General features: G+C 38.8%; 1 long non-coding RNA gene across 3 annotated transcripts; it reads left to right on the top strand.

The window, feature by feature from the left end:
• Nucleotides 1-3,159: 3,159 nt before the first annotated feature.
• Nucleotides 3,160-12,793, top strand: LOC112444610 (uncharacterized). 3 transcript variants are annotated; one of them, XR_009493188.1, is made up of 5 exons: nt 3,160-3,885; nt 4,814-4,931; nt 5,605-5,821; nt 9,229-9,371; nt 9,682-12,793. It is a non-coding gene; the product is annotated as an uncharacterized lncRNA (long non-coding RNA). The 3 variants fall into 3 exon arrangements; XR_003032976.2 differs by having other exon boundaries at nt 3,162-3,885; nt 9,229-12,793; XR_009493187.1 differs by lacking the exon at nt 4,814-4,931 and having other exon boundaries at nt 3,167-3,885; nt 9,229-12,793.
• Nucleotides 12,794-13,924: the final 1,131 nt, after the last annotated feature.

Below are 13,924 nucleotides of genomic sequence, written 5' to 3'. Positions count from 1 at the left end.
ATCGTTTGGTAAAAGTTTGTTTAGATTGTAAAAAACTGCCAAACTGTTTTCCAGAATAGCTGTACAGTCCTCCTTTCCCACTAGCAATGAATAAGAATTCTTGTTGCTCCATATTCTCAACAGCAATTGCTACTGTTGGATTTTCTTGTTTTTAATTTTAGCATTCTAAAAATTATGGTGTAGTATCTTGTTGTTTACATCTTCAACTCTCTAGTTATAAAGAATTTAAGCATCTTTTTATATACATACTTTTTATCTATCTTCTTTGATGCAGTGTGTTTTCAGATCTTTTGTTCTTTTTTAAGGTGAGTTTGTTTTCTTATTGTTGAGTTTTTAGAATTCTTATTTTGGATACAAGTTCTTTTTCAGATACATATTTTGCAAACATTTTCTCCAAGTTTGTGGCTGTGTCTTTCACAGAGCAGAATAAAGACCAATTTATCCATATTTTTCCCCCTGAGTTATGCTTTTGATGTTTTATCTTAAAAAAATCACTAGCAAACTCAAGATTATCTTAATTTCCTCCTAGGTTTTCTTCCAGGGGCTATAGTTTTACATTTTTACATTTAGATTTATGATTCATTATGAATTAATTTTTCATGAAAGATGTAAGATCTAAGCTCCTGTTTTACATAAAGATATTACTGTTTGTTGAAAAGTCTATCCCTTCTTCACTTAATTGCCTTTGCTCCTTTATCAAGCATCAGTTGGCTATATTTGTGTGGTCCTGTTTCTGGACTCACAGCTCCGCTCCTTTGCTGTGTGCTGTCTCCTCTTTAGTTGGCCTCCCTGGTGGCTCAGTGGTAAAGAATCTGCCTGCAACGCAGGAGACATAAGAGACACAAGTTCTATCCCTACATTGGGAATATCCCCTGGAGAAGGAAATGGCAGCCCCCTCTAGGATTCTTGCCTTGGAAATTCCATGGACAGAGGAGCTTGATGGGCTACAGGCCATGAGGTTTCGAAGAGTCGAATGTGACCGAGGACGCACATCTACCCTTTAACTGATACATCACTGGCTTAATTGCTATAGGTCTGTCATATAGAATCTGTAAATCAAGTAGACTTATATCTATAAAATTGGTAAGTCAAGCATAATTGACATCTTAACAATACTGAGGTTTCCATCCATGATCATGAACCATCCCCTTTAGACCTTCTACTTCTTTAATCAGCTTGATAGTTTTCAGCATATAGATCCTATATTTTATTATATTTATACCTAATTCTTTTGATATTTTGCTCTTATTTGAGTGGTATGTTCTTAATATCAAATTCCAATTGTTCATTGCTGGCATAAGGAAAAGCAGTTGATTTCTGTATATTAGCTTTGTGTCCTGTGACCTTGCTACACTCACTCATTAGTTGGATGAGTTTTTTTGTTGCTATTTTCTGGAAGGATTTTCTACATATACAATCATGTCATCTGCAAACAAGGACAGATTTATTTCTTCCTTCCCAGTCTCTATACCTTTATTTCCTTTTATTGTCTAGTTACACTAGCAAGGACTTTCAGATGAAGCTCAAGAGAAGCTGTAAGGATGTTCTTTCCTTCCAGTTTCTCACCACTAAGTATGATGTTAGCTGTAGATTTTTAATAGATTTTCTTTATCACGTTGAGGACGTTCCTCTGTTTCTGTGCATGCTCAGTCACTCAGTCATGTCCACCCCTTTGCAACCCCATGGACTGTACCACCTGACTCTTCTGTCCATGGAATTTTCCAGGCGAGACTATTGGAATGGGTTGCCATTTCCTCCCACAGGAGATCTTCCCGATCCAGGGATGAAACCTGCATCTCCTGCATTTCCTAAATGGGCAGGTGGGTTCTTTTGCCCCTGAACCACCTGGGAAACCTTCCTCTGTTTCCAATTTAATGAAAATTTTTGTCATGAATAAGTATTGGATTTTGTCAATTGCCTTTCAACATCAACTGATATAATCATGTTATGTTTTTTCTTTAGAGGGTTCATTATTATGCCTTCTTGAGGAATTGATAATTTTATTATTATGTAATGCTTCTTTTATCTGTGATAATTTTTCTTGTTCTGAAGTCTGCTTTGTCTGAAATTAATATTGCTACTCCAACTTTCTTTTAATTAGTGTAATAATGGTCTGTCTTTCTCTAGCTTATATCTATATCTATCACTATATAAAAGTAAAACCTTTATCCTCATTGAGTCTTTATATTCTACCTTTTCCCATCATATTCCTTAATATAGTAATGAAATTTATTTTAAATTTTGTCTGATAATTCTAAAATCTGTGTCATATCTGAGTCTGCTTTGATTCTTGCTTTGTCTCTTCAGACTGTTTTCTCTTCCTTTCAGCATGCCATGCAGTCTCTTATTGAGAGTTAGGTATAATATTTCAGTTAATAAGAACGGAGGTAAATGACTTTGCATGTGAGGTTTTATATTATCCTGGCTGGGAACTGGTCCACACTTCGTTTATTATCGCTGTACCTGCCAAAGGCTTCACATTTCTCGATGTCCTGGTTGTTGTCTCCCTGTTGTCTCTGGGTGTCTCTAAGAACTCCCACTGAGAGTGCGTCTTGTAGGTCTTTTAGTTGATATCCATTATTACACCGGTGTCCTGTTGGTGTGGAGGTCAGGTGTAGGTGCGAGAAGCATGCTATCATCTGTGATCACATCTCATTCATGTTTGTATGAGAAAACAAACATTCTTGTAAAAACACTACAAGATCACTCATCTTGTAGTGAGCCCAGGTGGGCTGGTGGTAAAGAGCCTGCCTGCCAGCACAGGAGACGTAAGAGACATGAGCTCCATCCCTGTGTTGGGAAGATCCTCTGGAGAAGGTAATGGCAACCACTCCAGTATTCTTGCCTGGAGAATCCCATGGATAGAGAAGCCCAGTAGGCTACAGTCCATGGGGTCGCAAGGAGCGACTTAGAAGCACGTCCGGTAACCTTGATCTTGTCAAGGTTCATGGTCAAACTGTTTCTTAACTACCCACCCTCACACCTGCTGCTCAGCTCAAACAGCGGAGGGGAATGAAGGCAGAGAATGCCCTTTCCCTAAGTGGGGTTAAGCTCTGGTGATATAGTTTCCTCTGAGAATAAGCCTTTGTCACCGACAATGCTTTGGGTGTATTTTGCAAAGGTCATTTTTCATCCTTCCTCTCCCCAGAGTCCTGAGGGTCTACCTCTTGGATCTTCACTATGTGAGCCTGGTGGGGTTACTAGAGGTAAAAACTACAAAAGGTAGGGGTCTCGTAAGATGGAGGCCCCCAAGGCTTTCTCATTCTCAAGCCAGACCACATTTAACAGTTCACTGAAACGACTGTTTATGCGTTTCTAACAGTTTATAGCTCTAGCAGCTTCTGTTCCGAGCAAGAAGATCTCAGTTCTGAGTCTCTGGGTCCCTGTTTCTCCAGGTTTCAGGGGGGCGGCTTCCGCTGCAATCACAGTTCTCTGATAGATCTGAGTTAAGCCATTAGTTTTCAGTTTGTTCAGCTTTTTCTTGTAAAAACAGTGATAATTTCTGAGCTTTTAAAATGTCATAGCTGAAACTGGAAGTCGGTTTATTCTTTTGTTGCTAGCGAATTTGAGGGACTCACGCTGTCTGGGACTAGCTGTTTTGCAGGAGGTTCCTGTACATGTGAAGTGTGGGGGTTGACTGTAGGGACAGGTGGGATCTCAGGCTTTTCTGCTTCCTCCCTTGTTGCTGCCATAATGGACTGTTTCTTGACAGTAGGGCTCTCTGCGTAGCCTCGTTTCTCCTGGCTCTCAGAACCTAACTGGATTCCAGAATCCGCCCTTCTGTTACCAAACCTGGACACCACTCTAGCGTCTTCCACCAGCTGCTGCCACCAGGACACATAGCCCTTCTCTTCCAAGACATCTCTCTTCTCTTTTCAAAAGGGGGTACTTTTGAGATTTTTCCTTTTCTGGGTTCCACTCATTAGTTTTCATGCCTTTCTCCAGCAATTATGCCCTGGTATATTTAGCTTCTGTCTAAATGGGTTTCACCCAGGATGGGTTATTTGTTGATTTCTAACATTTGATACCAAAAGGCTTCCTCTATACTCTCTGTTCATCCCCACTACACTCTGGCAACTCCCTGCTCAGAATTTGCTGGTCTTAGTTTCTCTTGGCCACGCTTACACATAATTTGGAGTTTGTGGATTTCTCTGTCTCCTACTTTCACTGAAGATGTATTTCATGGTTTTATTTTTGTTCTTCTTGTTGCTCAATTTGGTTTCCAGGAGAAGTAGGAAGATTCAAAGCTAAGCAGTCACCATGTTTCTAACCTCTGTTCCCAATTTAGAAATAAAAAGAAACATTAAGAAACAACAGGAAAGGGAACCAGAGTCCCTGTCCTGCGCTTGCAGAGCAATGTCAAGGGCTCCCCCTGGAGCAGAGCGTGAACATCCAGCTGTCAGGCTGTCCTTCATCCTTACTCCTGTCATCTGAAAATTGTGTGCTCCTTTCCTTCTTGTTATTGTATGCTGATTGGGATTTTAGTAAATCAACAGGTATCTATGTAAATGCAAAGTGATTTGCTCCTATTTGGAAGAATCAGGCTTTGAGAATTCCACTTTGACGAAATCCTACAGGAGAGAAACGCAATTAAACTGGCTTTCACTTTGCCAGGGTGTTTTCCTCTTCATCTGTGAAGCCTGACTACATAAACAACTGATTGTAAAAGATTCTAAAGGTCCCCCTGTGACTCTATTTCTGTTTTGTAAATATGTTCATTTGTACCATTTTTTTTTTTAGATTCCACATATAATCAACATCATATGATGTTTGTCTTCCTCTGAGTTACTTCACTTAGTATGTTAATCTCTAGGTCTACCTGCTGCTGCTGAGTCACATCAGTCGTGTCCGACTCTGTGGATCCCATAGACGGCAGCACCTAAGTTGCTACAGATGGCATTTGCAAATGGCATTTCCCTGACTTGGCCATTGTGAGTAGTGCTTCCATGAACATTGAGGTGCATGTATTTTTTCAAATTACGGTTTTCTCCAGATATATGCCCAGGTGTGGGATTTCTGGATCATAGGGTAGCTCTATTTTTAGTGTTGTTTTCTTTTTTTAAAAAACCTTCTTACTGTCCTCCATAGTGGCTGTACCAATTACATTCCCACCAATAGTGGAGGAAGGTTCCCTTTTCTCCACAAACTCTCCAGCACTTACTGTTTGTAGGTCTCTTGATGGTGGCCACTCTGACTGGTGTGAGGTGGTACTTCATTGTAGTTTTGCTTTGTATTTCTCTAATAATGAGCGATGTTGAGCATCTCTTCATGTGCCTTTTGACCGTCTGTATATCTTCTTTGGAGAAATGACATCATCTATTCTTTCTCTATCAATGAACATTCATCCACACTTTAACTCAAATTTTAAGTTTTTAGTTATCTTTATAAACAATGCCTAGATTATACTGTTACTATTTAAGTTTAGGACCTACGAAGTTATACTAACATCCAGGATTTTTCCCAACATTAAACCTGTCATCAAGTTCCCAAATACTATTTAAATGCCACTCACATTTTTTTAAACTGGGATCTATATCACAAAAAAGTTAAAAAGTCAAGTCTTTCCATTTGAGAATTCCAACTGCTGGTCATCTGTCTCAACAGGAGATCTGTGCTGCAAGGAAGGGATGAGCTGAGAAGCCAGCCTGGCCCTCTGCTTCCTTCTAACACCCACTCCCAACCATTGCCAGTCTCTGCTGATGCCATAGCTAAGCAACCTGCTGTGATTGCTTTTTTGGGTAAATTTCCTCCAACAATAACATCTTCTGGCTTCTCAAAGAGCTGCTAAAGAATGATGGGCTTCATTGCCTGAGGCATCTCTGTGAGTAAAAATGGAGCTATTTTCTTTCCCTTGGGAAGCTAAATTATGCTGGTCTGTTCTCAGTAATAAACAGTGCTATGAATCTTATTACATAGGAAGTACCTAAAACCTACTTTAGATGGTGGATTTTATGTAAAGTGCTTATCGGGCTGCTTGAATTCTTTATTGCATTTTTAGAGTCTAAACAATGTCTGTATAAAAATAGAAAATGATTTCACAGTTCTCCAGGGTCAAGGCAGGAATGTACAAATCAGAGAGGGAAAAAGTTTGAATTTAAATATAGAATGTACTGAAAATTTTTATCTTCATTTCAAGCTTAATGTAAGTTGTTAAAATATAATTTTGCTGGGTAAATACGCATGATATAATTTGTTATGTAAAAGATAACTAACTTGAAAGATTTGAACAAAATAAAATCATAAAATAGAGAATATAGGTTAGGACTTTGAAAAGTATAATTAGCTTTCAATATAAATAAAATATGTGGTTTCCTTTAGAGAGTAAAAACTCAATGTAATTTGCAAATTATTCCTGTAATAAGTCTATTTAAATGAATATAAAGTGAAGAAGTAAAGTGAAAGTCGCTCAGTCGTGTCCTACTCTTTGCAACCCCTTGGACTACACAGTTCATGGGATTCTCCAGGCCAGAATACTGGAGTGGGTAGCCTTTCCCTTCTCCAAGGGATCTTCCCAACCCAGGGATCGAACCCAGGTCTCCCGCTTTGCAGGCAGATTCTTTACCAACTGAGCCACAACGGAAGCTCCAATGAATATGTTTCTACTCTGTTTTCATAATGAACATATGAAGTTTTAATGAGTCACACTTTAACATTCTACAGAAATATGGAGCAATAGAGAACTGAAATGGTTATTCCCTGGGCTTCCTTGGTGGTGGCGGCTCAGCAGTAAACTATCCGCATGCCAACGCAGTACCTTGTACATAAGATACATGCAGTGAATGCTTATTGCTCGAATCAGGGAGTGTGTGAGTGACAAATTACGTAACTTAAGAAAGTGATTACTCCAGCAAGTCGGTATTGTACTCAACTCTATGTGCAGTTGCTATGGGCATAGGGAAGCCAGACAAAAAGGTGGTTTTCTGCAGAGCACTGCTACCATCCACTATTTGCTGGAGTTTATGGTTTATTTAATCAGTCTCATCTTAGGCATTATATTCACCTGATGCATGTTTTTAGAGCACCTACTATGTGTCAAATCCAATTCTAACTACTGTAAGTGGAACTGAAAAGCATAGCAATGGTTCCTGTAGAGTTTGCAGCCTACTTAAGAGAGAGAAAGACCAGCATATGTCTGTGTATATATATCTTCATATATATATTCATAAGTGTATGAATCTGGAGCATATATATGAAGTTTGTAACAATGTTTATTTCTGGAGAGTGGTCTGGAATTGGGGGTGTTGATCAAGGAAGATTTTGTCAGGAAGGTTTGAATATCTTTGATAAGAATATACTTGTGCATATTGTATAATTTAATAATTATACAATAATTAAACATTAATTTCAGAAAAAGTAGTAATATATGCTTTAAAAATATGGATTTTTTTTGGTTAACATTTTGTCCTTCACATTTCTCCAGTATTATAAAAGTTTTCACACATATAGAGAAGTTTTTAAAAATTAAGCAGTGAACACTTTCCCACCTAGATCCCACTATTAATAATTTAATATATTAGAGTGGTCTTTCTTCAGTTTTCAAGTAAAAATAAATGAAATGTTTTTCATTTTCACAAAGAACTTTATTGAACAACATGTTCAGCATTTTGTTCCACTTCTTCTTGCCATTTTTTAGGCAACTTCATAATCCCATCTTCCCAAAACGTTTTATCTTTTTGAGCAAAGAATTGTTCCAGGTGCCTTTTACAGTCTTCCAGGGAATTGAAATTTTCTCCATTAAAAGAGATTTGTAAAGACCAAAATAAATTGAAATCCAAAGGTGTACAGTCTGGTGAATACGGCAGATGAATCAGAACTTCCCAGCAAAGCTCTAACTGTTTTTGCATGGTCATCAAATAAACATGTGGTCTTGGGTTATCCTGAAGGAAGCTTATACATTTTCTCTTGACTAATTCCGGACACTTTTCATTGAATATTGCTTTCAGTTGGTCTAATTAGGAGCAGTACTTCTTGGAATTCCTTGTTTGATTTTCTGGAAGGAACAAGAAATCGAGGACTCCATTTCAAACCCACCATATACACAACATCGCCTTCTTTGGATAGATTGACCTTTGATGTGGTTGGCAATGGCCAACCACATCAGTTGCCCCATGATCTCTTCCATTCCACATGATGGTACAGTGTCCACTTTTATTTCCCATTACAATTTCTTTTAAAAACTGAATGTTTTCATTATGTTTCAGTAGAGAATCAAGTGGAAATACAGTCAAGAGGGTTTTTTTGCTTAACTTATGTGGGACCCAAACATCAAAGCAATTAACATGCCAAGCTGATGCAAATGATTTTCAAAGCTTGATTTGGATATTTTGAGTATGTCAGCTATCTTCAAGTGGTATAACATTGATTGTTCTCAATTAATGTCTTGATTTAATCGCTATCAACTTCCACTTGTCAACCAGACTGTGGAGCATTGTCCAGTGAGAAATCTCCAGCACAAAACTTAGCAAACCATTGTTGACACTTTTGATCAGTCACAGCAACTTCTCCATACACTGCACAAATCTTCCTTTGCATTTCAGTTGGGTTTTTACCTTTCTTGAAACAATAAAGCATAATATGCCAAAACTGTTGCTTTTTTCCTTCCATCTTCAATATTAAAATGGTTACACAATAATCCACCAATTTCTATGTTTTTCTAAAATGTGTGCTGATATGATAGCTATCAAAACACAATCTAAGAAAATTGTTTCAAATGAAGTTAAAGACAACTAAGCACTACTAGAACCATTTTTACAAAATAACCAAATGAACTTTTTGACCAACTCAATACTTACCTTATCATGTATCTATTTATCCAAGCCTCCATCCATCCATCAGTGCATCGTATTTTTTGATGTAGTTCCAAGTAAGTTGAGATGCCTCAATGCACTTCTCTTGAAATACTTCTGCATCCTTTTCATTAACTAGAACTCAGAATTTGTTTACAGTTCAAACGTACTTCTTGTTAACACTCTCTTGTTATTTAACAAAAAATGACTGAAATGTGAACATGAGCTCTACTTTATGATTCTATAGGTTTCCTTAGGTAATATTCAGGCAGGAACCAATAGAAGTCTGAAACAGTGATTGTTGTAACTCTTTCCCTTAGGGGATACGATAACCCTTTTAGTTACTTTACATTTAGTTCTGATTAAGCAGAGGATCCGTTGGTTGAGCCGTGGTTCATTCTTCTAATGATGAATTTTCACTCCAAACTGGAAAACATAACAGGATTTGTACCAGCATCCACTGACCGGTTGGTGAGAGAGGTGTTGCACATCCAGAAAGCGCTGTAAAGAATGACGTCTGTGGCTTTGGAAATCCTGCCACACTCAGATTTGGTGGCCTTTTCAGCTGCATGAGACCCTACTAGGGTAAGGGTGGAGACCTGGTCTCTTTGTCCACAATTTCATCTCCAGAGCACAGTTCAGTGACTGGATCACTGATAAAAACATGTTAAATGAATGAATGATTGAATTAGGGCCTCATACATAGACGTAGAGGGTTATTTGTGAAGTTGATTGCTAAGCCGTGTCCAACTCTTTTGTGACCTCATGGACTGTAGCCCACCAGGCACCACTGTCCTTGAGATTTCCTGGGCAAGAGACTGGGAGTGGGTTGCCATTTCCTTCCCCGGGGGATCTTCCTGATCCAGGGATTGAACCCGGGTCTCTTGTATTGCAGGTGGTCTCCTGCGTTGCAGGCAGACTCTTTACCAACTGAGCCACCAGGGACGCCCCGGTAAACCTGAAGGTCTGTAGAAAAGGCAGGGCAGTGATGCTCTGCTGGCATTAGTGCTTAGAGCCGTGTGTCTGTCCTTACCTCCTGCCTAGATATCTTTGTACAGAGTATTATGAACACATTTTTAATTAAATACTAAGTAACTTTATAATAAAGACTAAACTATGAAGGCCTCACCATAATTTCTGGGGAAAAATATTGGTTAGCTGGCAACAATTGTCAGAATAAAATTTTATTTCCTGATACATTGTCATTTTCTTTAAATATGGTATTCATTTAGATTGGAAATGATCTTGGTTTTGCAAAATCATGTTAAAATGTCAAAAAGATATTCTGCGTGACTCTGAGTATTTACATAAATGAAAACTGTACATTCTTAAATAGATTACTAAGAAAAAATAAAGTGTGAAGAGTGTGGGCTTTGAAGTCAGAAAGACTTGAGTTCCAGTCAAGATTCCCACACTGTAGTGACATTTCCTAACCTACCCACAAGGATGATGCGTCTATGACGTTGTTTTGAGAAGTACGTAAATGAAGCAAAGTGCTTAGCAGAGCATCGGGGGGTAAGCACTTCATAGGTGATGGATTTCTTCTTTTGTTGAAGAGAAACACATGACAACAGTAAAAATAAATTTTTAGCATCTTTTTAGAGTGATGATTTAGTTGATTTGTTCTCAATTTTTATCGAAGTTACACATGTAAATAGGTTAAAACTATGTATTATGTGGTTTAGACCTACTACAAATATTTTTAAAAGTTTGGTTCTGTATTTGATGCCATATAAATGCAGTTGATTTTTATATATTGATTTGGCAAGAAGCTTTGCTAAACTCCCTTAGTAATGTTAATATTAAATACGTTGTCTGTAAATCCTTTTGGGTAGTCTTTGTACCCATCATGTTATTAATTAATAAACAACACCAGTTTTGTTTCTTATTTCCTAATTCTTTAATCTGTTGTGTTGCTGTTGTGTCTTGACTTCAGTTTGGCCACCGCCACTGCACAGTTGAAGAGAAGGAGTCAGTCTGTTACTGAAAGATGGGATCTGGCTGCTCACAGCTCAAAAGCCAATAAACAGGCTGGATTGGTGGAAAGGAAAATGTTAGTCACTCAGTATGTCCGACTCTTTGCGACCTCATGGACAGTAGCCCACCAGGCTCTTCTGTCCACAGAATTCTCCAGGCAAGAATACTGGAGGGGGTAGCCATTTCCTTCTCCAGGAGATCTTCCTGACCCAGGGATCAAGCCTGGGTCTCCTGCATTGCAGGTGGATTCTTTACCAACTGAGCCACCAGGGAAGCCCAGTGGAAAGGAAAGTTTGCCTTATTTCAAAAGCTGAAAACTGTCCAAAGGCCGACTCCCCTCACTGACAATCAGTGGGCAAGAGCTTTTATAAGCTGAGGGAGGGGGCTACCTGAAGAAACAGCACAGTCAGCTCTGATCATCTTGAAATTGGTCATCGGTGGTCTGACTAATGTCATTTTGATTGTTTTAGGTACAATTAATCTTCAGTTCCAGGATTGGGTTATTTCCATTTCTTTGAGATCAGTTCTCAGAACTGTGGAAGCTTATTATGTCATGGCTACAGTCTATGCATCATGGAGTTAACTTCTTCTACCTGGTGGGGATTTTAGTATCTATAGGACAGCTCACAGGAGGTGGCCCAGAATATTACCGATGGCTCTATGCTTAATGACTACATTACCATTGTTTGGTCTCCTTTGACAGTCTTCCTTTGTTTCTGCATGTTCTCACTGTTCTGATTAAACTTATTTAATCAGAGTTACCTCTACCTGTAACTCTGGTAGAGGGCACGGGAGGCGGGGAGTCGGCAAGGACCACAGGGCCTGCTCTGTTTCAGTTCTTGCTGTGCTTCCTGTTTCAGAGAAAAGCCTTTCAACTTTACGATGTTAGCTATAGGGTTTTATAAAAATTTATATTGGAGTATAGTTGATTTACAATATTGTGTTAGTTTCAGGTGTACAGCAAAGTGATTCAGTTATATATATTTTTTTTCCAGATAATTTTCCTATGGAGATTATACAGATTGTTGAGAAGAGTTGCCTGTGCTCTGTAGTAGGTGCTTGTTGATTGTCTATTTTGTATATAGTCGTGTGTTTATCTTAGTCCCAAACTTCTTATTTAATCCTCTCCCCAACATTTCCCCGTGGATGACCATGAATTTGTTTTCTAGGGCTATGAGTCTGTTTCAGCTTTGTAAATAAGTTCATTTATATCATTTTTTTATATTCCACATGTAAGTAAATCATATATTTATCTTTGTCCCACTTCACTTACTATGATAATCTCTAGGTCCATACTGTTGCTGCAAATGGCAGTATTTCATTCTTTTTTATGGCTAATATTCCAGTAAATTATGTATGATAAACATATGACAAATCTAGAAAGTGTATTAAAAAGCAAAGAGATCACTATGTGACAAAGGCCCGTATAGTCTTATGGCTTTTCCAGTATCATGTACACGTGTGAGAGCTGGACCGTAAAGAAGGGTGGGTGCAAAAGAACTGATGCTTTCACACTGTGGTGCTGGAGAAGACTCTTGAGAGTCCCCTGGACTGCAAGGAGATCAAAGCAGGCAATCCTGAAGGAAATCAGTCCTGAGTAGTCATTGGAAGGACTGATGCTGAAGCTGAAGGTAAATACTTTGCCCATCTGATGAAAAGAGACTACTCATTGGAAAAGACCCTGATTCTGGGAAAGACTGAGGGCTGGAGGAGAAGGGGGTGACAGAGGATGAGGTGGTTGGATGGGATTCCTGACATGCGTTTGAGCAAACTCAGGGAGATATTGAAGGATAGGGAAGCCTGGCATGCTGTAGTCCATTGGGTCACAAAGGGTCAGACACGACTTAGTGACTGAATAACAACGATTTATATAGGTACCAAATCTTATTTATCCACAGCTATAGGGTTTATTTTGGGAGGAGGAATAACTACCTTTTATCATATTACAGAAATTTTATTACATTCTCCAACTGCTTAACACATTTTTCATAAATGGATATTATATTTTATCAAATACTTTTTTGGTATCTGTTGAGATAATCATATATTTGTTTTTTCAAGACTTTGTTATTAATGTAAAGTATCAAGTTAATGTATTAAGCTGCACATGGATACTCTGTTATTAAAATAACTTTGTGTATCTGAAATGAACTCAACGTGGTCATGATAGTTTATGTTTTTCATATATTGATGGATTCTGTTAACTGTCATTGAGCCTGGAGGTTTTGCCCTTATGGTTGTGGATGAGATTGGTCTGTGATTTTCCTTTCTCATTCTATGTGGGGTTTGGGTTTCAAGATTTTGCTACATCATAAAATGAATTGGTTTGCATTTCTCTGATAATGAGTGATGTTGAGCATCTTTTCCCAGAGGGATGGTACGGGGAGGGAGGAGGGAGGAGGGTTCAGGATGGGGAACACGTGTATACCTGTGGCGGATTCATGTTGATATATGGCAAAACCAATACAATATTGTAAAGTTAAAAAATTTAAAAAAAATGAATTGGTGAATATCATTCCCTCTCTTTCTAGTCTCTGGGATGAATATGATTCCCCCTCCGGTGTTTGGCAGCATTTTCTGGTACAGACATTAGGGACCTAGGGTTGTTGTGCTTGCTTGTTGTGTGTGTGTGGTGGTCGCTTAAAGCTCAACATTCAGAAAACGAAGATCATGGCATCCGGTCCCATCACTTCATGGGAAATAGATGGGGAAACAGTGGAAACAGTGTCACACTTTATTTTTCTGGGCTCCAAAATCACTGCAGATGGTGACTGCAGCCATGAAATTCAAAGACGCTTACTCCTTGGAAGGAAAGTTATGACCAACCTAGAATAGTATATTCAAAAGCAGAGACATTACTTTGCCAATAAAGGTCCATCTAGTCAAGGCTATGATCATGTATAGATGTGAGAGTTGGACTGTGAAGAAGGCTGAGCGCCGAAGAATTGATGCTTTAGAACTATGGTGCTGGAGAAGACTCTTGAGAGTCCCTTGGCCTGCAAGGAGATCCAACCAGTCCATTCTGAAGGAGATCAGCCCTGGGATTTCTTTGGAAGGAATGATGCTAAAGCTGAAACTCCAGTACTTTGGGCACCTCATGCGAAGAGTTGACTCATTGGAAAAGACTCTGATGCTTGGAGGGATTGGGGGCAAGAGGAGAA

The sequence above is a fragment of the Bos taurus genome, chromosome 27 (assembly GCF_002263795.3).
Source record: "Bos taurus isolate L1 Dominette 01449 registration number 42190680 breed Hereford chromosome 27, ARS-UCD2.0, whole genome shotgun sequence".
Taxonomy (NCBI): Eukaryota; Metazoa; Chordata; class Mammalia; order Artiodactyla; family Bovidae; genus Bos; species Bos taurus.
Note: the sequence above shows the minus strand (reverse complement) of the source record. Positions and strands in the feature narration are given on the sequence as shown.